We start from the raw sequence: 27,773 nt of genomic DNA on the forward strand, positions 1-27,773 counted from the left end.
GCACCCAGCTTTCTTCACAGGCCAACTCTCAAAAGGCTTGTTGCTTCTAAGTCATTTCAGTCGTGTCCGACTCTGTGTGACCCCAGAGATGGCAGCCCACCAGGCTCCCCCGGCCCTGGGATTCTCCAGGCAAGAACACTGGAGTGGGTTGCCATTTCCTTCTCCAATGCAGGGAAGTGAAAAGTGAAAGTGAAGTCGCTCAGTCATGTCCAACTCTTAGCGACCCCATGGACTGCAGCCTACCAGCCTCTTCCATCCATGGGATTTGCCAGTAAGCTTAGCTGACATAAAAATCATATCTATTTTAGTGAACTTTGTCAGTATATATCTATAATATACCCCTTGAAACTGAAATAGTGAAATTTATTTGTTCTTACTTATTTCACTCTTGTTATCCTAAAAGATGAAATTGACCTTGCCATGAACCAAACATTAATAATACTAAAAGTATTCATTTTTTGCCAAGTAAGGAAGAAATATAGCACTTTCAATGTCATTTTTAATAGTTTTATTATGTTTAAAAAGAGGGTTTTATACTGCAAGGAAGGCAGTGGTTTATGGTTTGCTTTTACTTCCACTAATTTAGCACTTGTCTCATCAATTGATTTTTGAGAAACAGCTTTCTAAACTTAAAATTTGTCATTTGTTAACAAAGCTTGCATATCTGTAAAATTTCCTCTTTTGCACAAGTTTTAGTATATTTTACTTTTAATTCTCATCTCTATGTTGGATTGGTTATACAAGAAAAAGCTTAGGAAATAGTAAACAAAACATAATCAGTGTCTGAAAGAAAAGGACATATGCTATCATCTTGAAGAGGTAATGAACTATATTCTAATAAAATAAACAGAGATATACAAGGCAAGAAGATGGATTCTATAAACAAATATCTCCTATGCATAAGGCATGCCAGAGTGTCTTTACTCATTGATCTTAGTCACTGGATATAACTGTTTTAAATACAAGTTCTTTGATAAATAGTATTTCAGGATACTCCATCAAAAAAAAATTGCAAACTGAAGATCATGGCCTTTTTAACTGTTACCAATTCTTAAGAAATTCTTGATTACTTTGTTTTCCAATGCACAGTTACACAGACTAAGTTGAGAATATAGTGCAAATCTAGTAGAGATTTAGTTTTAGACTTCTAAAATCCATTTAGGATGCTATTTTGGATCAGAATTGGTCATTATAAGAATGAGGCCAAATTATTGATATGGTAGAATAAGCAATTCAGACTTGAAAATTTGAAAGATAACTAGAGATATGTGCCAAATGTCATAAGTGCCTGTGCTATCTTACAGGCCTCCTCTTTCCTGTTCTCCTCCTCCATTATCTGGCAAAATCTAAGTACATTTGTGTCATTATTCTTGAAAGCCAAGACTGGTCACCACTCTTGAAAACCAAGCCTTTTCCGCCAATTTGAAATGAATGTTTTTTTGCTCTGAGAACACCCTACATATTTTCCCATTGTTAACAGTTATAATTGTTGTTTAGTCACTAAGCTATGTGTGACTCTTTGCAACCCCATGGACTATTTAGCCTGACAGACTCCTTTGTCCATGGAATTTTTCCAGGCAAGAATACTGGAGTGGGTTGCCATTTCCTACCCCAGTTATTGTAATACCATGTGCCTTAATCTCTTTTGGTTGCTATAACAAAATGCCACAGTCTGAGTAGATTACAAATAACAAAAGCTTATTTCTCACTGTTCTGGAGACTGGAAGTCCAAGATCAAAGTGCTGGCATGATGAGGCAAGGGCACTCTTACAAGTTTCAGAATGCTTCTTTGCAGTGTCCTTATATGGGAGAAAGGCTTAGGAAGCTCTGTGGGGTATCTTAAAGATACTAATTCCATTCATGAGAGTTCCACCCTCACGATCTAAGCACTTCCCCAAAATCCCAACTTCTAATGCCATCATATTTGAACTTCAACATATGGATTTGGGCAGGGCACACACATTCAGACCATGGGACCATGTTAAGCCATGCGAAGTTGCCAATACGCAAATACCTTTAATTTATGTAACAGCAAGTTCATTTGGGTCGCCCTGACATATTTTATGGTCATGGTCAAGTAACTTTTCTATCTATATATCCACAGGTTAACTCCTACATGAAGTCATGGTCATTTGCTCAATGGATTTTCTATATCTGGCATTTATAAAAAGTGCCCAAGGAGTACAGGTATATAACTGAAAAATTAATGAAGGAGTATCTTCCACTGAAATGCTTAAAAGAAACTTAGCAGCTGGGTACTTTTTTCCTAAAAACAAGCACACTAATAAGTAAAGTGGGCAGATATTTGTGCATAAGGATGTTGATTCAAGTGTTATAGAGTAATAACATGAAAATGGAAACAAAAAAAGTGTACTGTATTATGTGGTGTAGTGATTAAGTGAATCTTGATATTTTAAGGAATGAAACATATAACCTTAAAGATGTTGTGGAAAGTTTTTACTGAGGGAAGAAATGAATATATTAAAGCAGGTTGAAAATATTCTGTAAATAATAGCATACTCCCTTTTATCAAAGTATAGTTGATTTATGATACTGTTATTTTCAGGTATACAGCAAAGTGATTCAGTTACATATTTTTTTCAGATTATATTCCTTTATAGATTTTCATAGGCATTGAATATTATTTTCTGTGCTATGCAGTAAATCCTTACAAACTACTAATACATAAAATAGATAAGTAGTATCTGTTTATCCCATACTCATTGTTTATCCCTCAGCCCACCTTCCCCTTGGGTAACTATAAGTTGGTTTACTATGTCTGTGAGTCTATTATGTTTTGTATATATATTCATTTGTACTACTTTCAGATTTCATATATAATACACATCGTATGGTATTTGCACCAATCTACTTTTCACAAACAGTGTATAATTGTTTCCTTTTATCCATACTTTCTCCATATTTTATTATTTGTAGACTTTTTGATGACAGCCATTCTGACCAGTATAAGGTGTAGTTCTGATTTGCATTTCTCTAATTATTAGCAAGGCTGAGCAGCTTTCCCAACACCCCTTGTTGACGAGACTGTCTTTCTACCATTGTATATTCTTGGCTCCTTTGTTGTAGATTAATTGGCTGTAGGTGTGTGGTTTATTTCTGGGCTCTCTCCTATTCTCTTCCATTAGTGACATGTTCATTTCAGTTAAATTCAGTTGCTCAGTCGTGTATGACTCTTTGCGACCCCATGAATCGCAGCACGCCGGGTCTCCCTGTCCATCACCAAACCCGGAATTCACTCAAATTCACGTCCATCGAGTCCGTGATGCCATCCAGCCATCTCATCCTCTGTAGTCCCCTTCTCCTCCTGCCCCCAATCCCTCCCAACATCAGAGTCTTTTCTAATGAGTCAACTCTTCACATGAGGTGGCCAAAGTACTGGAGTTTCAGCTTTAGCATCATTCCTTCCAAAGAACACCCAGCGCTGATCTCCTTTAGAATGGACTGGCTGGATTTCCTTGCAGTCCAAGGGACTCTCAGGAGTCTTCTCCAACACCACAGTTCTATTTTTATGCTAATATGACTTTTTGATTACTGTAGCTTTGTGGTATTTTCTGAAGTCTGAAAGGGTTATACCTCCAGTAAAAAGCAATTCTGATTCTTCTGTGGTTCCATATAAATTTTAGGATTCTTTGTTCTAGTTCTTTGAAAAATGTCATCAGTATTTTGATAGGGATTGCATTAACTCTATAGATCTCTTTGGGTAGTGTGGCCACTTAAACAGATTAATTCTTCCAATTCAAGAGCATGGGATATCTTCCCATTTCTTTGAATCATCTTCAATTTTATCAATGTTTCATAGTTTTCAGTGTTTAGGTGTTTCACCGCCTTGGTTAATAGGTATTTTACTTTTTGGCCATTACATGGTTTTAAACAGGATTTTTTTTTTTTTTTTACTTTCCCTTTCTGATATTTTGTTACTAATGTAAAGAAATACAATAGTTTATTTATATTAATCTTTTAGCCTGCTACCTTTATGCCTTATTAGTTGTAAGGTTTTTTGTGTGGATACTTTAAGCTTCACTATATAGAGTATCATATCATTTGCAAATAGTGACAGTGTTACATCTTCCTTTCCAATTTGGATATCTTTATTTTTCTCTTCTGATTACTGTGGCTGAGACATCCAACACTACACTGAATAGAATTTGGGTGAGTAGGCATCCTTATCTTTTTCCTGAATTTAGCAAGAAGGCTTTTCAGCTTTTCACTCTTGAATATTGTCTGCGGGTTTATATGTGTATAAACATATACATCATGTTTGATGAAAGTAAAAGTGAAAGTGAAAGTCACTCAGTCATGTCCGATCTTTTGCCACCCCATGGACTATGCAGTCCATGGAATTCTCCAGGCCAGAATACTGGAGTGGATAGCCATATCCTTCTCCAGGAGATCTTCCCAATCCAGAGATTGAACCCAGGTCTCTCACATTGCAGGTGGGTTCTCTATCAGCTGAGCCACCAGAGAAGCCCAAGAATACTGGAGTGGGTAGCCCATCCCTTCTCCAGTGGATCTTCCCAACACAGGAATCAAACTAGGGTCTCCTGCATTGCGACTAACATGAATACCTATCATCTTAAAAAACTTTGAAGTTCAAACAACTGTATTTCTAACTATTGTATTTCAACTATGTTGAAAAAAAATTTCTAGAACATATTCATCTAGCATAACTGGAACTTTTATACTAATTGAAAATAGCTCATTTCTCCCTTCCCTTAGCTCCTGGCAGTAACTATTACTTTCTCTGGTTCTGAGAGTTTGACTGATTAGATATCTCATATAAGTGAAATCATGCCCTATCTGTTCTTCTGTGATTAACATTTTTTCACTTAGTATAATATCCTCCAGGTTCATTCATATAATTGTAAATGGCAGGATTTTTTTCATTATTAAGACTGAAAAGTCATTGTATATGTAGATTTATAGGCTACATTCTTATCCACAGACCAACATTTAGATTCCTCAATGTTGCCCAGTCGTGTCTGACTCTTTGCAACCCCACGGACTGCAACACACCAGGCATCCTTGTCCATCACCAACTCCCGGAGTTTACTCAAACTCATGTCCATCGAGTCAGTGATGCTATCCAACCATCTCATCCCATGTCCCAACATCAGAGTCATTTCAAATGAATCAGTTATTTGCATCAGGTGGCCAAAGTATTGAACTTTCAGCTTAAACATCAGTCCTTCCAATGACCATTCAGGACTGATTTCCTTTAAGATGGTCTGGTTGGATCTCCTTGCAGTCCAAGGGATTTTCAACAGTTTTCTCCAACATCACAGTTGAAAAGCATCAATTCTTCATTTTTCAGCTTTCCTTATAGTCCAACTCTCACATCCATGCATGACTACTGGAAAAACCATAACCTTGACTAGACAGATCTTTGTTGGTAAAGTAATGTCTCTACTTTTTCATATGCTGTTTAGGTTGATCATGACTTTGCTTCCAAGGAGTAAACGTCTCTTTATGTAATGGCTACAGTCACCATCTGCAGTGATTTTAGAGCCCCACAAAAATAAAGTCTTTTACTGATTCCACCGTTTCTCCATTTGCCATGAAGTGATGAGACCGGCTGCCATGATCTTCATTTTCTGAATGTTGAGCTTTAAGCCAACTTTTTTACTCTTCTCTTTCACTTTCATCAAGAGGCTCTTTAGTGGTTCTTCATTTTCTGCCATAAGGGTGATGTCATCTGCATCTGAAGGTTATTGATATTTCTCCCTGCAATCTTGATTCCAGCTTGTGCTTCATCCAGCCCAGCATTTCTCATGATGTACTCTGCATATAAGTTAAATAAGCAGGGTTACAATATACAGCCTTGACGTACTGCTTTTCCTATTTGGAACCAGTCTGTTGTTCCATGTCCAGTTCTAACAGTTGCATCATGACTTGCATACAGATTTCTCATGAGGCAGGTGAGGTGGTGTGGTATTCCCATCTGTTGAAGTATTTTCCATAGTTTTCTGTGATCCACACACCCAAAAGTTTTGGTGTAGTCAATAAAGCAGAAATAGATGTTTTTCTGGAACTCGCTTGCTTTTTCGATGATCCATGGGATGATGGCAATTTGATCTCTGGTTTCTCTGCCTTTTTAAAATCCAGCTTGAACATTTGGAAGTTCATGGTTCAGATACTGTTGAAGCTTGGCTTGGAGAATTTTGAGCATTACTTTGCTAGCATGTGAGATGAGTGCAATTGTGCAGTAGTTCAAGCATTCTTTGGCATTGCCTTTCTTAGGGGTTGGAATGAAAACTGACCTTTTCCAGTCCTGTGGCCACTGCTGAGTTTTCCAAATTTGCTGGCATATTGAGTGCACTACTTTCACAGCATCATCTTTTAGATTTTAAAGAGCTCAATTGGAGTTCCATCATCTCCACTAGCTTTGTTCATAGTGACACTTCCAAAGGCCCACTTGACTTCACATTCCAGGGTGTCTGGCTCTAGGTGAGTGATCACACCATCGTGATCTGGGTCATGAAGATCGTTTTTGTATAGTTCTTCTATGTATTCTTGCCACCTCTTCTTAATATCTTCTGCTTCTGTTGGGTCCATACCATTTCTGACCTTTATTGAGTCCATCTTTGCATGAAATGTTCCCTTGGTATTTCTAATTTTCTTGAAGAGATCTCTAGTCTTTCCCATTCTATTGTTTTCCACTCTTTCTTTACACTGATCACTGAGTAAGGCTTTCTTATCTCTCCTTGCTATTCTTTGGAATTCTGCATTGAAATGAGTAAATCTTTCCTTTTATCCTTTGCTTTTTGCTTCTCTTCTTTTCAGAGCTATTTGTAAGGCCTCCTTTAAGTCTGAATTTAGCAATAAGGAGTTCATGATCTGAGACACAGTCAGCTCCCAGTCTTGTTTTTGCTGATTGGATAGAGCTTCTCCATCTTTGGCTGCAAAGAATATAATCAATCTGATTTCAGTGTTGGCTATCATGTGATGTCCATGTGTAGAGTCTTCTCTTGTGTTGTTGGAAGAGGGTGTTTGCTATGACCAGTGCATTCTCTTGGCAAAACTCTACTAGCCTTTGCCTTGCTTCATTCTGTACTCCAATGCCAAATTTGCTTGTTACTTCAGGTGTTTCTTGACTTCTTACTTTTGCATTCCAGTCCCCTATAATGAAAATGACATCTTTTGGGAGCATTAATTCTAGAAGGTCTTGTAGGTCTTCAAGAACCGTTTAACTTCAGCTTCTTCAGCATTACTGGTCAGGGCATAGACTTTGATTATCGTGATATTGAATGGTTTGCCTTGGAAATGAACAGAGATCATTCTGTTTTGAGACTGCATCCAAGTACTTGCATTTCAGACTCTTTTGTTGACTATGATGACTACTCCATGTCTTCTGAGGGATTCTTGCCCACAATACTAGATATAATGGTCATCTGATTAAATTCACCCATTCCAGTCCATTTTAGTTCACTGATTCCTAAAATGTTGACATTCAGTCTTGCCATCTCATGTTTAATCATTTCCAATTTGCCTTGATTCATGGACCTAACATTCCAGGTTCCTATGCAATATTGCTCTTTACATCATCAGACATTGCTACCATCACCAGTCATATCCACAACTGGGTGTCGTTTTTGCTTTGGATCCGTCTCTTCATTCTTTATGGAGTTACTTCTCCATTGATCTCCAGTAGCATATTGGGCACCTACTGACCTGGGGAGTTCATCTGTGCAGTGCTGGAGCGGTGCGTGGTGGCTGCATGGCACTGGAGTGGCTGAGAATAGATACCCCACAACCAAGGCCAGGAGCAGCGCCTGCACTTCTCTGGAGTAGCTGTGAATAGATAATGCACGTCCAAGATCTGGAGCACCTGGTGTGCTTCTCTGGACCAGCCATTTTGAAATACTCCACTTCCAAGGTCAGAGAAACCCCAGTAAGATGGTAGGCACTGGATTGGCTGTGAGGAGATACCCTATATCCAAGGGTAAAGGAGAAGCCCCAGCAAGATGGTAGGAGGGGCAAATTTGTATTTAGAATCAAACCCCAATTGTGCCAGAGATGCTCAGAGGGCTCAAACAAACCTTGTGCACACCAGGACCCAGGGACCCTACAGAGACAGACAGAACTGTGTTTGAGCATCTCCTGTGGAGATATGGGTTGGCAGTGATCTGTTGCAGGGACCGGGGCTCTGGCTTTGGGTATGGCATAAGTCCTCTTGGAGGAGGTCACCATTCACCCCACCATAGAGCTGCCAGAACTTACATAGGACTGGGAAATAGACTCTTGGAGGGCACAACAGAACCTTTTGCACCAGGATCCAAGAGAAAGGAACATTGACCCCACAGGAGACTTGCCTGTGATTGTCCAGGAGTCTCTGGAGAAGGCTTGGGTCAGTGGTGGCCTGCTGCAGGGTTGGGAGCATGGACTGTAGCAGTACATGCATGGGATCTTTTGAGGGAGGTCACCATTATCTTCATTACCTGTACCATAGTTTGCCCCCAGGTAAATAGCAGGGAGGGAGCACAGCTCCACCATCAACAGAAAATTGGATTAAAGATTTACTGAGCATGGCCCTGCCCATCAGAACAAGACCCAGTATCCCCCTCAGTCAATCTATCCCATCAGGAAGCTTTCATAACCCTCTTATCCTTCTCCATCAGAGGACAAACAGACTGAAAACCACAATCACAGGAAACTAACCAATCTGATCACATGGACCACAGCCTTGTCTAACTCAATGAAACTATGAGCCATGCAGTGTAGGGCCATCCAAGATGGACGGTCATGATGGAGAGTTCTGACAAAATGTGGTCCACTGGAGAAGGGAATGGTGAACCACTTCAGTATTCCTGCCTTGAGAACCCCATGAACAGTATGACCGGTATTGGATCATATGGTAGTTCTATTTGTAATCTTTTGAGAACTCTTATTATTATTTTCCGTAGTGGCTGCACCATTTTACATTCCCTTCAATTCAGTTATTAGACTCTCAATTCTTCTCATCCTTGCCAATACTTTTATCCTTTTTAAAAATAACCATTCTAACAGATCACATGATATATGATGTCATATTTCATTGTAACCTTGATTTGCATTTTGCAGATAATTAATGGTATTGAGCATCTTTTCATATACCTGTTGGCAACTTATGTGTCTTATTTGGGGAAATGTTATGTTCAAGTCCTTTCCCCATTTTTTAATTGAGTTTGTTCTTTTGCTATTAAGCTGTAAGAGTTATTTATATATTTTAGATAGTAACCCCTTATCATGTATATGATTTGCAAATATTTTCTCCCATTCTGTGGGTTGCCATTTCATTCTGTTGATTGTGTCCTTTGTTGTGCAGGAGCTCTTTAGTTTGAACCAGCCTATTTTGTCTATTTTTTCCTTTCTTGTCTCAGTTTTTGGTGTCATAGCCAAGAAATCATTGCCAAGATCAATGTCAAGAAGGTTTCTCCTTATATTTATTCCTAGGAGTTTTGCAACTTCATTTGTTATATTTGTTTTCAGTCTATTTCTGTATATGGTGTATGGTAGGGGTTCAGTTTCATTTTTTTGCATGTTGATAATCAGTTTTCATTTCCCCATTCTGTATAGAAAGTATATCAATATAATAAAATCTACATATATCAAACTTACAACTAGTATTATAATTACACTCAACAATGAAAAGCTAAAAGCTTTTTCTCTAAGATCTGGAAAAACAAGGAAACCACTCTATTGAACAGGCTTCTATTCAATATAATATTTGATGGCCTTGCCAGAGCAGATAGTTAAGAAAAATAAATAAAAGAAGCTCAAATCAGAAAGGAAAAGTTAAACTTATATCTATTTGCAGATGAAATTTTATGTTTAGAAAGCCCTAAAGACTACACACACATACCTCTTAGAACTAAAAAAAATACTTGCCAAAGTTTCAGGGTAAAAAAAATCAGTATGCAAAAATGAGTTGTGTTTCTCTACACAAAAACAAACCACACGGAAAGGTAATTAAGGAAACAATCCTGTATGAAATAGCATCAAAAAGAATAAAATACTTAAGAACAAACAACTGAAGAGGTAGGACTAAACAACAACAACACACACACACACGCACACACACAAGTTAAAAATATGACAATATTATAAGAGTTAAAACAAAAAGGCAAAGCGTTGCCATGTTTGATTTTAGCTGGGAAAGTACACGTCAGCGATTTAGAACTTGGTGCCACGGTGTAATCTGCAAATGACCATGAAACTGTTTAGAGATTGCCTTTAAATTACAGATAAATTTTAGCTAGTAGGAAAATTATCAGACACAGAATCTTCAAATAATGAGGATCATTTATATTCTTGGGCTCATGCTATAGCATAACTTGTACCTAAAACGTTTTTAATAGGTCATCAAATACTATTTGATCTATTAATATATCAAATTTGGACTCAAAGTAAATGGGGTGCAAAATGCTTAAATGGGTGACTAACTTCTTTATCAGTCTTCAGGTACAATCCCTCTTGGTCTCCATAATCTGGATGTCATCCTGTACTTTTTCCAAAGAGGACCTCTTTAAAAGCTTCAGCATTCCAAAAGTTTTATAGAAAAGAGTATCAGGCAACCTGGTCATTTTTGAAAAAACATTTAAAAAAGAGTGCCTGATGTTTCTAATCTCCTGACTGATGCTGAAACTGAAACTGCAATACTTTGGCCATCTCATGGGAAGAATTGACTCTTTAGAAAAGTCCCTGATGCTGGGAGGGATTGGGGGCAGGAGGAGAAGGGGACAACAGAAGATGAGATGGCTGGATGGCATCACCGACTCGATGGACATGAATTTGGGTGAACTTTGGGAGTTGGTAATGGACAGGGAGGCCTGGTGTGCTGCAGTTCATGGGGTCGCAAAGAGTTGGACACAACTGAGTGACTGAATTGAACTGAATTCATGTGTCTGAAATCAGAAACATTCTAAATGAATTGTAAAATCACATTTGAGATCTATGTAGTACTAGGACAGGTGACTTTATTGTTTAATTCTCAACATTTGTGAAAGTTGCTCAATTGTATCCAACTCTTTCCAACCTCATGGACTGCAGCACACCAGGGTTCCCTGTCCTTCACTATCTTTCAGAAGTTGCTCAAACTCATGTCTATTGAGTCAGTGATGCCATCCAACTTTCTTATTATTTGTTGCCCCTTCTCCTCCTGCTCTCAATCTTTCCCAGCATCCAGGTCTTTTCTAATGAGTTGGCTCTTGGAATCAGATAGCGAAAGTATTGGAGCTTCAGCATCAGTCCTTCCAATGAATATTCAGTACTGATTTCCTGTAGGATGACTGGTTTAATTTCCTTGCAGGCAAAGGGACTCTCAAGAGGCTTCTCCAACACCACAATTCAAAAGCATCAAATCTTCGGTGCTTAGTCCAACTCTCATATCCATGCGTGACTACTGGAAAACCGTAGCTTTGACTATATAGACCTTTGTTGGTAATGTCTCTTAATGTGCTGTCTAGCTTTGTCATAGCTTTTCTTCCAAGGAGCAAGCATCAGTTAATTTCATGCCTGAAGTAAAAATCTGCAGTGATATGGGGCCCAAGAAAATAAACTCTGTCACTGTTTCCATTGTTTCCCCATCTATTTGCCATGAAGTGACGGGACTGGAGCCATGATCTTCACTTTTTTGAATGCTGAGTTGTGCGAAGAGTTGACTCATTGGAAAAGACCCTGACGCTGGGAGGGATTGGGGGCAGGAGGAGAAGGGGACAACCGTGGATGAGATGGCTGGATGGCATCACTGACTCCATGGATGCAAGTCTGAGTGAACTCCGGGAGTTGGCTGATGGACAGGGAAGCCTGGCGTGCTGCAATTCATGGGGTCACAAAGAGTCGGACACAACTGAGCGACTGAACTGAACTGAACTGAAGCCAACTTTTTCACTCTCCTCTTTCATTTTCATGAAGAGGCTCTTTAGTTCCTCCTTGCTTTCTGCCTTTAGATGGTGTTATCTGCATATCTAGGTTATTGGTATTTCTCCCGGCAATCTTGATTCCAGCTTGAGCTTCATCCAGTCTGGCATTTTGCATGATGTACTCTGCATATAAGTTTAATAAGCAAGGGACAATATACAGCCTTGCTGTACTCCTTTCCCAACATGGTTTAATGTCTGGTTCTAACTATTGCTTATTGACCTGCATACAGAGTCTCAGGAGGCAGGTAAGATGGTCTGGCATTCCCATCTCTTGAATAATTTCCTACAGTTTGTTGTGATCCACACAATCAAAGGCCCTAGCATAGTCAATGAAACAGAATAGATGTTTTTTTTTCTGAAATTCTATTGCTTTTTCTATGATCCAGTGCATGTTGGCAATTTGATCTCTGGTTCCTCTGCCTTTTCTAAATCCAGCTTTAACATCTAAGTTCTTGATTCACATACTGTTGAAGCCTAGCTTGGAGAATTTTAAGCATTACTTTGCTAGTGTGTGAGATGAGTGAAACTGTGCTGTAGTTTGATTTTAGCATTCTTTGGCATTGCCTTTCTTTGGGATTGGAGTGAAAACTGACCTTTTTCACCTCTCTGGATATTGCTAAGGTTTCCAAATTTGCAGGCATATTGAATGCAGCACTTTCAAAGCATCATCTTTTAGGATTTGAAATAGCTCAGCTGGAATTCCATCATCTCCACTAGCTTTGTTCATAGTGATGCTTTCTAAGACCCACTTATCTTCGCATTCCAGGATGCTGGCTCTAGGTGAGTGATCAGTCCATCATGGTTATCTGGGTCATTAAGATCATTTTTGTATACTTCTTCTGTTTATTCTTGCCATTTGTTTTTAATATCCTCTAATTCTTGTAGGTCCATACCATTTCTGTCCTTTATTGTGGCCATCTTTGCATGAAATATTCCCTTTGTATCTTAAATTTTCTTTAGCGATCTCTAGTCTTTCCCAAATTATTGATTTCCTCTATTTCTTTGCATTGATCACTTAGGAAGGCTTTCTTGTTTCTCCATGCTATTCTTTGCCATTCTATTTCAGATGGATATATCTTTTCTTTTCTCCTTTGTCTTTCACTTCTTTGTTTTTCTCGACTATTTGCATGGCTACCTAAGACAACCATTTGCCTTTCTGCATTTCTTTTTCTTGTGGATAGTTTTGATCTCCACCTCCTGTGCAATGTTACAAGTCTCCATTCATACTTCTTCAGGCCCTCTGTCTATCAGATATAATCCCTTAAATCTATCTGTCACTTCTACTGTATAATTTTAAGGGATTTGATTTAGGTCATACATAAAGTCTGAATTTGGCAATAAGGAGTTCATGAACTGAGCCACAGTCAGCTCTTGGTCATGTTTTTGCTGATTGTATAGAGCTTTTCCATCTTTGGCTGCAAAGAATATAATCATCCTGATTTTGGTACTGACCACCTGGTGATGTCCGTGTGTAGAGTCATCTCTTGTGTTGTTGAAAGAGGATGTTTGCTATGACCAATGCATTCTCTTGGCAAAACCCTGTTAGCTTTTGCCCTGCTTTATTTTGTACTCTAAGGCCAAACTTGCCTACTCCAGGTAATATTCCAATTACTTCCTACTTTTGCTTTCCAATCCCCTATGATGAAATGGCCATCTCTATTTGGTGTTAATTCTAGATCTTGTAGGTCTTCATAGAGCTGTTCGACTTCAGCTTATTCAGCCTTAGTGGTTGGGGCATAAATTTGAATTACTGTAATATTGAATGGTTCTCAATATTGAAAAATGATCAGAGATCATTCTGTCATTTTTGAGATTGCACTCAAGCACTGCATTTCAGACCTTTTTTTGACTATGCGGGATACTTCATTTCTTCTTAGAGATTTCTGCCCACAGCATCTCCATTAAATTTGCCCATTCCCATCTTTTTTTGTTCACTGATTCCTAAAGTGTCAGTTTTCACTCTTGCCATCTCCTGTTTGACCACTTCCAATTTACCTTGATTCATGGACCTCACATTCCAGGTTCCTATGCAGTATTCTTCTTTGCAACATTGGACTTTATTTTCACCACCAGACACATCCACAACTGGGCGTTATTTTCTGCTTTGGCTCAGCCTCTTTGTTCCTTCTGGAGCTTTTTCTTGGCTCTTCTCCAGTAGTGTATTGGGCTCCTACTGACTGGGGAGTTCATCTTTCAGTTTCATCTCTTTTTACCTTTTCATACTGTTCATGGGGTTCTCAAGGCAAGGATGCTTATGTGGTTTGCCATTCTTTCTCTAGTGGACCACTTTTAGTCAGAACTCTCCACCAGGACCCGTCTGTTTAGGGTGGCCCTTCATGGCATGGCTCATAGGTTCATTGAGTTAAATAAGGCTGTGATCTATGTGATCAGTTTGGTTAGCTTTCTGCTATTGTGATTTTCATTCTGTCTGCTCTCTAATGGATGAAGATAAGAGGGTTGTGGAAGCTTCTTGGTGGAAGGGACTTGCCTGTGGGGAAAGGTGGGTCTTGCTTTGTAGGCTCAGTAAATCTTTGAACCAATTTTCTGCAGTTTTGTCTAAGGCCAAACTATTGTAGGGGTAATTGTGATAATGGTGACCTTCTTCAAAAGGACTTATGCTAGTATGCTGCAGCCCCCAGGACTGTTGTGTTCAGTGACCCTGACCCTGCAGCAGACCACTTTGACCCACACCTCTGCTGAAGACTCCTGGAAACTCACAGACTAGTCTGGCTCAGATTTAATATTATCCTTAATTATTATAGATAATTAAGGATATCTATAATAGGATATCTATCATTCAATATCTTTTATCAAATACACATCATCATACCCACAAGGCAAAATGCATTTCCTTGCATTAAATATTAATACATTTCACATATAAACTAGTGCATGGAAGATATGCTCCTCAGGTTGTCATTTGCATGCATAAAAATATTTTTTAGAGAAGACAATATTCACTGTCTGACAATGCTGTTGTTTACTTTTTTAACTAAAATGTTAAACATTTCAACCCAAGCTCTGTAGAATGCAAATTTACATTCAGTCTGATGATTTGAGTCACTTTTTAAAAACATGATGCAATCTGAAGCAAACTTAATAAAGCAGGAGTTTCTTTCATGTACAGATATCAGAAAATTACTCATGGTGCCCATAAAACAGCTGGCAGGCCTGTGAACTGAATTTCTATTTTTTTTTTTTCAGGTAGTTCAATATATTTCTAAAGACAAAACAAAAAAAGGGAAATAACATCCACACCATAAAATGACATTGAGTCAATTATGACAAAATATTTGCTAGCACACCAAAATCACAGTAATGAATCTAAGCCATGAATATTTAATGTGGATTCTAAATTTATGAACTGAGTTTTCACATTCACTTTTGTATGATATCTTTTACACTATTTTTGTGAACATTCTGCTCTATTTTCTCATATCACTAAGCTACTGAATATTACATTACTAATTTACATGTCATAACTGTAATTTTTATTTTTTAACTCAATGGGCCTAGCAATCAAAAATCAATTTTACATTAATTTTTTTTTATTTTATGTATTTTCATTGTAGTTGATTTAAATGTTGTGCTAGTTTCAGGTGTACAGCAAAGTGAATCACACACATATACACACACATACACACACACACATATATATCCACTCTTTTCTTATATAGGCCATTCTAGAACATTAAGTAGAGTTCCCTGTGCTAAACAGGAGTTTGTTTTTTTTTTTTAATTAGTTATCTACTTTACAAATAGTAGCATGTATATGTCAGTCCCAATTGCTCAATTTATTCCTCCCCCTCCTTATCCCCTGTTAACTGTAAGTTTGTTTTCTATACCTGTGGCACTTTCCTACTTCTGTTTTGTAAGTAAGTTCATCTGTAGCCTCTTTTGGGGCTCCCTGGTGGGTCAAATGGTAAAGAAACTGCCTGCAATGTGGGAGATCTGGGTTCAACCCCTGGGTTGGGAAGATCCCCTGAAGGAGAGCATGAAAACCCCCTCCACGATTCTTGACTAGAAAGTCCCCATGGACAGAGGAGCTTGGCAGGCTACAGTCCATGGGGGTTCAGAGTCAGACACGACTGAGTGACTAAGCACAGCACAGTAGTCTATTTTTAGATTCTACACATAAGTGATATCATATGATATTAGTCTTTATCTGACATGCCTCACTCAGTAAGACAGTCTCTAGGTCTATCCATGTTGCTGCAAATGGAATTATCACAGGGTACGTATATATGCTGTAGTTTGTAAAAGTCTGAGAAGTTAAATTCTGTACATATAGAGTACATACATGCAAGTACAGTTTAAAATAATATGCAGAGATAAGTCTCATGGAAATTCAAAAAAAGTTTTGCTGTTAAAAATGTAATAAAAATACCAATTTTTTTCTTTCTTTCTTTCTTTTTTTTCTAAAGTAATACATGATGCAAAAATATTGCTTTCCTGGGGCTAAAGGTATGTATATGAGTCTGTGTGTACTATTTTATGTCCAGAGCTGCCTAATACAGGAAAAAAGAATAGCCTTCCCTTTGAAGACTATTAGCAAGGGGCAGCTAAATTATAGATAATTATAAATGTGTTAAATGAATATTGGAATGCACAGTGAAGCAAAAATTTTAATATAGTTTTACACACTTAAAAAATACATTACAAACAGTAAAGTTATCTTAGTAATGTTAACATTTCACTAGTAGTTCTACCTAGTTAATTGCCTCCTTGTAATCTGAGTTTTCTAGAGATTGTGTGACAAACGCTCAGCCTCTGAGGTTACAGAAAATGTCTTTGATTATCTTACTTATGCTCTTGAATTCTTCCCATTCCAATTAGGATTGTTGGAATTTAGAATTTTAGAGATTAGCAAGCAAAACTCAGGAATACTAACTTTGCCTCTATAGGTCAAAAGGAAGATTAGACATCATGCAATATTTAGTATAATTATTGACATGTTAATATAAGAGAGTAGAGACTAAAACCATTAGACTATCTTAATTTCAAACGTTGTTCAGTCACTAAGTCATGTCCAACTCTTTGCAACCCCAAAACTTCAGCATTCCAGGCTTCCCTGTCCTTCACTATCATAGCGAAGGTGAAAGGTTATAAAAGATATATAATAGCTTTTATAAGAAGGTAAAAGGTATTCAGTTATAGAGAAAAATGATTTATACAAGTAACTCAAGTTAAAATATTAGTTATTAGAAATGTGTTATTTGCCAACATTATTGAAAATATCATTTGCATCAGTAAATCTGGAATTCAAAACATGTGGTTGACATGTTTTGGGTTAAAATTACCTGGGAAATTATTTGCTCTTTGAAAAACACCACCTGCTTTCATGAAGGAATAGGATTAAGATGATCATATAAACATTATCCTCATTTTTGTAACTAATTATGATTATTATATCTTTATATTTAGAAAGCATTACATTGTTTCCAATGTGCAATTATAGATATTATGTTACATATATTATTAATTATACTAAAATTCTGAGCACTGAAGAATTGATGCTTTTGAACTATGGTGTTGGAGAAGACTCTTGAGAGTCTCTTGGACTTCAATGAGATCCAACCAGTCCATGTTAAAGGAGATCAGTCCTGGGTGCTCATTGGAAGGACTGATATTGAAGCTGAAACTCCAATACTTTGGCCACCTGATGCGAAGAGCTGACTCATCTGAAAAGATCCTGATGCTGGGAAAGATTGAGGGCAGGAGGAGAAGGGGATGACAGAAGATGAGATAGTTGGATGGCATCACTGACTCAATGGACATGGGTTTGGGTGGACTCCAGGAGTTGGTGATGGACAGGGAGGCCTGGCATGCTACAGTTCATGGGATTGCAAAGAATTGGACACAACTGAGCAACTGAACTAAACTGATACTAAAATTGAGTTTGTATGGGATATATGAGATATAAATAGATAGGTAAATCATACTTATATTTGGAAAAAGCAAAAAATACATAACCTAATTTTTCTTATTTAAACCTGAGTTGATCTGATTATATCATTCACAAAAACTTCATAGCAGTCTGGAAGCAGTAATACAAAGACCCTGAGTTCACCTCCTTTCACCAGCACACCAAATCACATCTAACTGTTGAACAGCTGGAGAACAATTATATTGCAGAAGTTCTCCCACAGGAGTGAGAGTTCTGAGCCTCATGTCAGAGTCCTCAGCCTGGGAATCTGGCTCTGGAAGTCCTCTAGTCAACCCTTCCCAGCATTCAAAGTACTGAGGGAAATAGACTCCAGTCTTGGAGGGCATACACAAGGTATCAAGTGCACCAGATCCCAGGGCAAAAAGGGGTGACTTCATAGGACCCTGGCCCAGACCCATGTGCTTGTCTAGGAGGATCTCATGGGGAGGCAAGGGGATGGCTGTGGCTCACTGTGGGGGCAAGGACATTGGTGGTGGAGATACCAGGGAATATTTTATCAGCAGATAAAGGAACATTTCCAAACTCATTCTGTGAGGTCACCAGTATCCATATTATATCAAAACCAGAAAAAGACACCACAAGAAAGAAAATTACAGGCCAATATCACTGATGAACAGACACAAAAGTCTTCAATGAAACCAAATCCGACAGTACATTAAAAGATAATATACCATAATCAAGTAAGATTTATCCCAGGGATGCAAGAATTTTTAAACATCCAAATCAATCAATGTGATATACCACAGCAACAAATGGAAGAAGAGAAACCACATGATCATCTAAACAGATGCAGAAAAAACTTTCAACAAAATTCAACATCTATTTATGATTTAAAAAAAAAAAAAAAAAAAAAAAAACTCCAGAAAATGGGCATAGAGGGAACATCAGTTCAGTTCAGTTCAGTCGCTCAGTCGTGTCCGACTCTTTGTGACCCCATGAATCGCAGCATGCCAGGCTCCCTGTCCATCACCATCTCCTGGAATTCACTCAGACTCACGTCCATCTAGTCTGTGATGCCATCCAACCATCTCATCCTCTGTCGTCCCCTTCTCCACCTGCCCCCAATCCCTCCCAGCATCAGAGTCTTTTCCAATGAGTCAACTCTTCGCATGAGGTGGCCAAAGTACTGGAGCTTCAGCTTTAGCATCATTCCCTCCAACGAAATCCCAGGGTTGATCTCCTTCAGAATGGACTGGTTGGATCTCCTTGCAGTCCAAGGGACTCTCAAGAGTCTTCTCCAACACCACAGTTCAAAAACATCAATTCTTCTGCTCTCAGCCTTCTTCACAGTCCAACTCTCACATACCTTAGCATAATAAAGGCCATAAATGACAAACCCACAACTAACATCATACTCAATCAAAGGTGAAAAGTTGAAAGCAATTCCTCTAAGATCAGAATCAAGAGAAGGAGATTCACTCTCACCACTTTTATTCAAGATAGTTTTGGAAGTCCTAATCACAGCAGTCAAAGAAAAATAGGTAAAAAGAATCCAAGCTAAAAAGAAAACTGTCACTGTTTGCAGGTGACCTGATACTATATACAGAAAATCCTAAAGATGGTACCAGAAAACTACTAGAGTTCATCAGTGAATTTTTCAGCTTCAGCAAAGTCACAAGATATGAAATTAAGACACAGAAATAGGTTGCATTTCTATGCAATGAAAACAAAAGATCAGAAAGAAAAATTAAGGGGGAGAATCTCATTTACCATTGTGTCAGAAAGAATAAAATACCTAGAATAAACCTACCTAAGGAAGCAAAAAACCTGTACAGAAAATAAAAGTAAATTTTTATGCCTGTTACTTGACTTACTCTAGTGGACTTCTAAGTAAGTATGCTTCAGAAAGAGGATCCCCTACTCTCATTTTTAATTCAGTAGCCTTGTTCATTAGATGAACTTTCTACTTTACTAACCTCAGTTCAATTCAGTTGCTCAGTTGTGTCTGACTCTTTCTGACCCCATGGACTGCAGCATGCCAGGCTTTTCTGTCCATCACCAACTCCTGGAGCTTGTTCAAACTCATGTCCTCAAGTTGGTGAAGCCATCCAACCATTCCATCCTCTGTCATCCTCTTTTGCTCCTGTCTTCAGTTCTTCCCAGCATCAGGGTCTTTTCCAATGAGTCAGTTCTTTGCATGAGGTGGCCAAAGTACTGGAGTTTCAGCTTCAGCATAAGTCCTTCCAATGAATAGTCAGGGCTGATTTCCTTTAGGATGGACTGGTTGAATCTCCTTGCAGTCCAAGGGATTCTCAAGGGTCTTCTCAACACCACAGTTCAAAAGCATCAATTCTTTGACGCTCAGCTTTCTTTATGGTCCAACTCTCACATCCATATATGACTACCGGCAAAACCATAGATTTGACTAGATGTACTGCAAGCTTTTGCTTGCTTTCACTTTTAGATATAAAAACAAAATAGAAATAAATCATCATCTTTCTCTACATATACCCTACAGTGAATTATGATTCCTCAAACACTTCCCACAGTTTCAGGGTAATGCCTTACAGACTGTGATGCTTTTCCCCATTGAGTTAGATATTTCTCTATTTCTCCAAATGGCATAGAAGTATGTATATTTTAGATATCAACTGCAGATATTTCTTTCTACAAAGTCCTTACCCTCGGTAATGGTTCCCTTGTTAATGCAAGCATAAGTACAGTGCTATTTAATAGTCTTTGGTACTCAGAACATTATTCAAGGAGTCACGCGTGACTCTGCTGTTTCGTATCTATCATATTCAGGCACTAGGAAAATCTCTGTGGCTCTGTCTCTGACACATGTACAGAATATGACAACTCATGACTATTTCCAGCACTGCCAGTCTAACGTAAGAACCGCAATAGCACATGATCATTGCAGTAGTTTGCTTTCACCTATGCTCTTACACCCATACTTATCAATTATGAAACCAGTAGCCAAGGTGACCTTTTAAAAACAAAAACTGGATTATCTGATTACTCTGCTCAAAACACTCCAATAATTCTCACCTCCATATGGAACTATAGAGTTTGGTGCTCATTATATTTCCAAACTTGTCTATCAGTTCTCATTCCATTCCAGTCACACTGGTTTCCTTGCTGTTTCTCAAATAGGTTAAGAATGTTGTCTTTTCAAAGTCCTTGCATTAGCTGGTCCCTTTTTCTAGAACATTCCTTCAATCAGGTGTCAGCAAATACTAAACCATAGGACAAAGTCAACCCATCTCCTGTTGTGAATAAAGTTTGTTGGAACATAGCTACACTACATTCATTTCCTTATGTATTATCTATGGCTAATTTTGCATTACAATGGCAAAGTTGAGTGGATATGGCAGAATTTATGGCCCACTTCTAAAATATTATCTGGCTTAGTATTGAAAATTTACCAAACTCTCCCATGATAAAGTCATGGCTCATGACCAGTGGCTACCCTAAAACATCCCTCCAGTACACATTACATACACACTCCTTTATGACTTTGTCTAATGTTAGTTATCCAAGAAGCTTTTCCTGACTGCTGCTGCTGCTAAGTCTACTCGCAATCAAATGCTAGACACCCCCATCATCATTTACTGTCTCATTACCAAGTCTAACTTTTAAACAATTATATTTATCATCAGCCAAAATATAAAAAAATATTTGTTAGTTTAGAGTTTATATCTTTCCACTAAGTAGTTAAACAGGAAGGAAAGAACATTTCCTATTTTGTTCAACACTGTGTCTGCAGGGTCTAGAACAGAGTAAATCTGTTACACCACATTCAAAGTCATGATTGAACATAATACTTTAAGTCAGGCAAATTGGGAGACTATAAAAGTGGATAAACTACTACCCATATAATTCAGTTGTTCCCTATTGGGAACTAGGAACATAAATCCCATATGTGAATAATTACACCATGACTTAACCAGGAATCACATAATTATCAATGTATTTAAGAAATATTAAGCATCGTTTTGTGAACCCTGTGAAAAGTTCTGAATAATACAGACATGAGTCCTTTTTACCTGTTTATAGATTATAAATGGAGGTAGGCAAAAATTGAAATCAATCAATCAATGCAATCAGGGAAACAGATACTGAAAATAGAGAATAAAAGGGCAATGTTTACTACAGTAATAGTAGGTAGAGCTGGCTCTTTTTTAAAGGAGATTATTAATAACTAGAATAGTTTAAAGGAAAATACTAGTGGGGCTTCCCTTGCGGTCCAGCGGCTAAGACTCTGTGCTCCCAATACAGGGGGACTGTGTTCAATCCCATGTCAAGGAACTAGATCCTACATGTGACAACTAAGGCTTGGTGCAGCCAAATAAATAGATACATAAGTAAAATATTAGTAGTTAGAAATCAAAATTATGTGTAGAATCCAGACATGCTGGGGAAAGAGCATTGTACACATATAAAATAGCATATAAGGATGTCCTAATTTTGGCAGAAACTTGGGAGTATTCATAAATCTTTATGAAAGCATTATAACTGGAAAGTAAGAAGCAAAAGACAAAGAGGGAAAGTCGATTTGGGCAGTGTAAGGTGTTATTAGCTCAAATCGGGACTTCACAAGATGTAGTATGATGATTGATTTTGTTTTATATATAGTTGAAGGCCACCAAAAGTTTATAACAACAACAACAAAAAAATCAGCCATGTTTTAAGAAGTTGATGGAGCTTCCATATATAAAGAGGACTTAATGGGGAAGGTATATGTAGAGTTAACTAACCATGCTGTTAGGGAAGTCCGAGAGAAAATGCTGGTGGCCTGGACCAGAATGGTGACTAGATGGTGAAAGTGGATATATCTGTTGTGATACAGCTCCCCAAGTATCTCTCACATTTCCACACACTTTGTATTTTCTTTTGCTCTGTATTTTCTTTTCAAATATGTTGCAGGATAGACTTACAGAGAAACAAGAATCTTGCAAAGAGGAAAATCTCCTGAGTCTGTTTCTAGTATTCAGTTGAGTGCTACTTAGTGCATGGAGGTGAAGAAAATATTAGATGCCAGTGAAGAACCCCATGAAAAAAATTGGAGAAAAGAGTGCCTGGAGCTCACAGAAGAATGGGAATATTACCATTTTCCATAATTCAGAGTGGAAAACATCATAATTTTATAATGAGGAGAAACAATTGAAGCTAACCAAGAAATGAAACAGATGATAGCATATCTGGACAGAGACACTATATAAAAGTTCAATAACTATTCTGTATTTTTAAGAAGTTAGAGTATATTTTGAACATGTGAAGATATGGACAATACTTCAAAAACTCCAAATTTAATATCTATAATTTAAAACTACAATGTGCCATGAAAAATATAGTGTTACCCACAAATATAGTTGAGAAAATAGACACTGCAGAATAAAATATCAATAGTGATAATGAAAACATAGTGATAAAAAAAACTACCCAAAATGATACAGAGAAAGAGAACTTTAGAAAAAATACAGAGTGTCAGTGGTGTGTGGGATAACAGTAAGTGGCCAAATATTTATGAATTGGAGTCCCCAGAATGAGGAGATGGTTAAAAAAATTTAATAAATAATGACCATTTTTTTCTAGAATGGATGGAAACGTAATAGATACAAGAAGCTCATCAAACCAAAGAAGGAAATCATGGAGAAAAATACAGGCATGGAATAGAAGCTTCCCATTTCCTCCTCTCCCTAACACCCACAATTCTGTTCTTTGCTTCTATGAGTTTGACTGTTTTAAACACCTCATGTCAGTGGAATCATGCACTATTTGTCCTTTTGTGCATGGCTTATTTTGCTTAGCATAATGTCCTCCAAGTTCATCCAGGGAGGTTCATCAGGTTCATGATTTGTTGCAAATGACAGAATTCTCATTTTTTAAGCTGAGTACTATTGTTTGTATACACTACATTCTCTTTATTCATATATCAATAGAAATTATTTTCATATCTTAGCTATTGTGAACAATGCTACAGTGAACACTGGAATGCAGATATCTCTTCAAGATTCTAATTTCACTAGTTTCGATATACCTAGAAGTGGTATTTCTAGGTCACTGTAGTTCTATTTTTAATTTTTGAAGAACCGCTACACTGTTTTCCATTTTATATTCTCATAAACTGTGTACAAGTGTTCTAATGTCTCCATGTGCTCACCAATGCTTGTTATCTGTTTTAATAGCTATAACAGATGTGAGATATTATGTTATTGTGGTTTTGATATGCATTTCCCTGATGAATAGTGAGGCTGAGCATCTTTTTATATACCCTTTGATTATTTGTGTATTTTCTTTGGAGAAATATCTGTTCAAGTTTATTTAGTCTATTTCACTTCTCAAACACCATGACTCTGACTTGAGCACTTGCAGGGCGTTTATCATTTTGGACTGCAGGAACAGGGACGGGGGAGCCTGGCGGGCTGCCGTCCATGGGGTCGCACAGAGTCGGCCACGACTGAAGCGACTTAGCAGCAGCAGCAGCAGGTGACATACACCTTTCCCTTCTGTGAGCTCCTCAAGATCAGATGCCATGTCACCTAAACCTTTGTAATTCCAGTCCCTCACTCAATTCCTGACACAAAGCAGTTGGTTAATAAAAATTTACTGAATGAATGAACAAAACTGCTTCTGGGTATGCTTTCTGTTTACCAAAGAGTAACTTGCTGTTATGTATCAGCTTAACAATATCATTTCCTGAACACTCAGTAACACCTTAATAGTTACCAGTAGAAACTTGATTTCCTCTCATGTTGCACAAAATAACACCCTATTTGACATTTTTTGTTATTATGTTTATAAATCCTTCTTATTTGACATTATTATTTTAAATATTCATATAAGTTGCCTAAAGGTTAGTTTTATTTAACCATGGCATTAACTTTGCTACCAGGTATCCTTATGATGTGATAAGTTAATTTTAAACATAGGACTGCCAATCTTTCTAAATTAAGTTTAGGATTAAGGAGTGTGGTAAGCGTCAATCCAGTGGATTTACTTTGAGGTGGAGGAAGTGCCTATGGGGACCTAATTAAAGAAAAGATTTCCAATCTATTCTCCCCACCCCACCCCACCCTATGTTAGGCCTAGGGTATCCTCATGTCTTTTATCATTACTGTAATAATCAGAGCTTTCAGTTACATGCCCTGTTCTAGCATTTTTTTCCTGTGTGACCTTAAATAAATTATTGAGCCCTTCCAAACAGAGTCACCTACTTTTTAAGAGGAAACGTCTTTCTCATAATACTTCTGAGAAAAACAAATGAAACAGAGCAAATACATAGTATAAAATGGCATTGAAAAAAACAAAATATAGTTTCTTAATTTTATTTGACCTCATTTTAAAATAAAAGTAAATGTTCCTGAAATAGATAAGACAAATCACAGACAAAAGATCAAAGCTGTAAAAAACTATATTTAAAATGTTGATCTAAAAGGTAGATGATTCAAATCTACCGTAGAGAAGTAGAGCAGGTCTTTGGTTTAAATTAAAAGTAACTCTAATTTTTTTTTTTTTTTCAAAAAAATATAAGGTAGTACATCTTGAGAAGCATTTCATCAAGCATTTCTTGAAAAGGTTAAAAAATTTTTTTCTCTGAGAATATTAAAAAATGTTTGTCAGAAAACTCAAGTTCTCACCTTTAGTTCTTACTGAAGTCTGTGTGTTTGAAACGGACAATTTGCTATTTTTACCATCTCCATGCAGGTTAGAACTAGAAAATCAAAAGCAAAAAGTAACTGCTTGTCTTTTCCTTTGAAACTTTAACAATCTATGTTAGAGCCTTCAAGTAAGCTGCCTGAAATATATCCCAGATGATATACACATATACACTATTTATCTGTATGCATGTACCCATGAATACATGTGTGTGCATGCGTATATTTATATAAATACTATATATACGCTACTTCATATACAACATTTGTTTACTTACTTTAGAACACTAAACATCATATGTTTAAAATGTCTTTCATGGTAGATATTAAAATAGTTGATAAAATATTACCTTTGACTTACTTGGGGAATTCTGACTCTAAAAACTTCCAGGCAAAATTCAAAAGCCTAGGTTTTCTTTAATGCACACAACCTGGCTAATTGCTTAAGAATGAGTTTTTTTAGTCGATACTAAATTGACTTCCTATTAAATAATAATATTGGAAAAGGATGAAAATGATTACTAGAGCTCAACATTTTTCCAGTGGTTGTACTGTGTGGGAAATTATTGAAATCAGAGCTTTCAACTTAGGTTGGTAGTATAGCCTGCCCTGATTAGTATTCTGCTATTCTTGTTGTTTAAAAATAGTTTATGCTCAAACATTCATTTTCAAATGAGGACTATGACAATTTAATTAAAGTTTAAACTCTAGTAGCTGTTGAAGATCATACATAATCCAATTACTTTTTATTCAATTAATTTAATAGCAAACCACTTGATGATAATTACTGTTAATCCCCTGATTTTTTTCTTCTCATCTGTTTATCAATGGCCTGTGAGACATCTTAGAGGAAATCATATTGGGACATAATTATCAGCAGTCCCAGCTGGAATTAATGACTAAATATTTAATTACCACAAATTCTGTATCTCTACAATTGTTTGAAAAAGAGATAGTAGAACTATAGTCACACTTGCATTTAGTCTAAAGATTTGGAATTCCTTGTTTTAACATCACTAGCATGACTTCAAAATCAGTGAAATTAGAATTAAAATCTTACGTTGAGATGTTGATTCATTTCTTTCCAGTTTCTGTGTACATGTTTATTAAAATAATTGAGGTCATACATTATTTATGGTTCTGTTTTGCTTTTGGTCTTTATCAAAAACATTTATGTCATCAAATATTCCTCCATAGTATTACTCTAACAGCTGCATAATATTTCACTTTACAGGTGGTGATTTTACCAATCTTCTACTTTTGAATATTAGTTGTCTCAAAATGTTTTATTCTTATTAAAAATGACTATTCCTCTGCTTATAGTTTCCATATTTTATTCTTTCTCTAAAGTAGGATAACTGTGTCAGGTTATATTTTAATATTTTTAACGTATGTTAAAAATTATCCTTTAGAAATGTGCCAGTTTTTGAGCAAATTCCAGGAGATAGTGGAGGACAAAGGAGCCTGGAATGCTACAGACTGTGAGGTCAGACACGACTTAGCAACTGAACAACAACAACTAAACAATTTATACCCCCATAACTGTATGAAAGGTCAGATCTGTAAATACTAGTCATTAATTTGACATATAACAGTAATTTCTGTTACTATACTATATGACATTAGAATCCACACAAGATTTTTGTATTTGCTGTGTCCCTCACACCTGTGTGCTTGTATAAGAGAAACAACTGAATTACATCTTTGTGTCAAATTATTTTGAGAAATATTTCTCTATAAATCTTAGTCCAAGTTATGCTATGGTAGGAAAAAAAAAAAAAAACACTGAGCCCCAAATCTTGATGGCTTACACAATAACAAATGTTTATCTCTGCCAAGTCTCTGTTTAATATACACTTCAGTCTAGAACTAGGCTGATAGAGCAGCCATATCTGGAATATTGCCAGCCCTGTAATAGAGGGGAAAAGGAGATGATGGTATCATGCAATGACTCCTAAAATTTCTGTTTTGAATTTCCACATGACACTGGTCCACACATTCATGTCCAAAGCTAATAATGTGCCTATGCCTGATATCGATGAGACTGTAAATATAAGTCTCCCATAGGGAGGGCCCAGAAAGAAGGAACAGTAAATATTTTGATAGCTCTGAAATCTAGCACATATAGTTTATGGAAGCTAATAAAAAATTCATTTAATATTATTTTCTTCAATGCCTAGACCATTTAAATAGACGAGTTGTGATCCAATGGTTGACAGCTAATCAAACAACCCAATTGAAAGGAACTGGTAATTAAGAGAACCCAGCTACAGTTTCTTCTCTGGTTTGTGCAACTAAACTAGGAAT

The sequence above is a fragment of the Capra hircus genome, chromosome 5, assembly GCF_001704415.2.
Source record: "Capra hircus breed San Clemente chromosome 5, ASM170441v1, whole genome shotgun sequence".
Classification (NCBI taxonomy): domain Eukaryota; kingdom Metazoa; phylum Chordata; class Mammalia; order Artiodactyla; family Bovidae; genus Capra; species Capra hircus.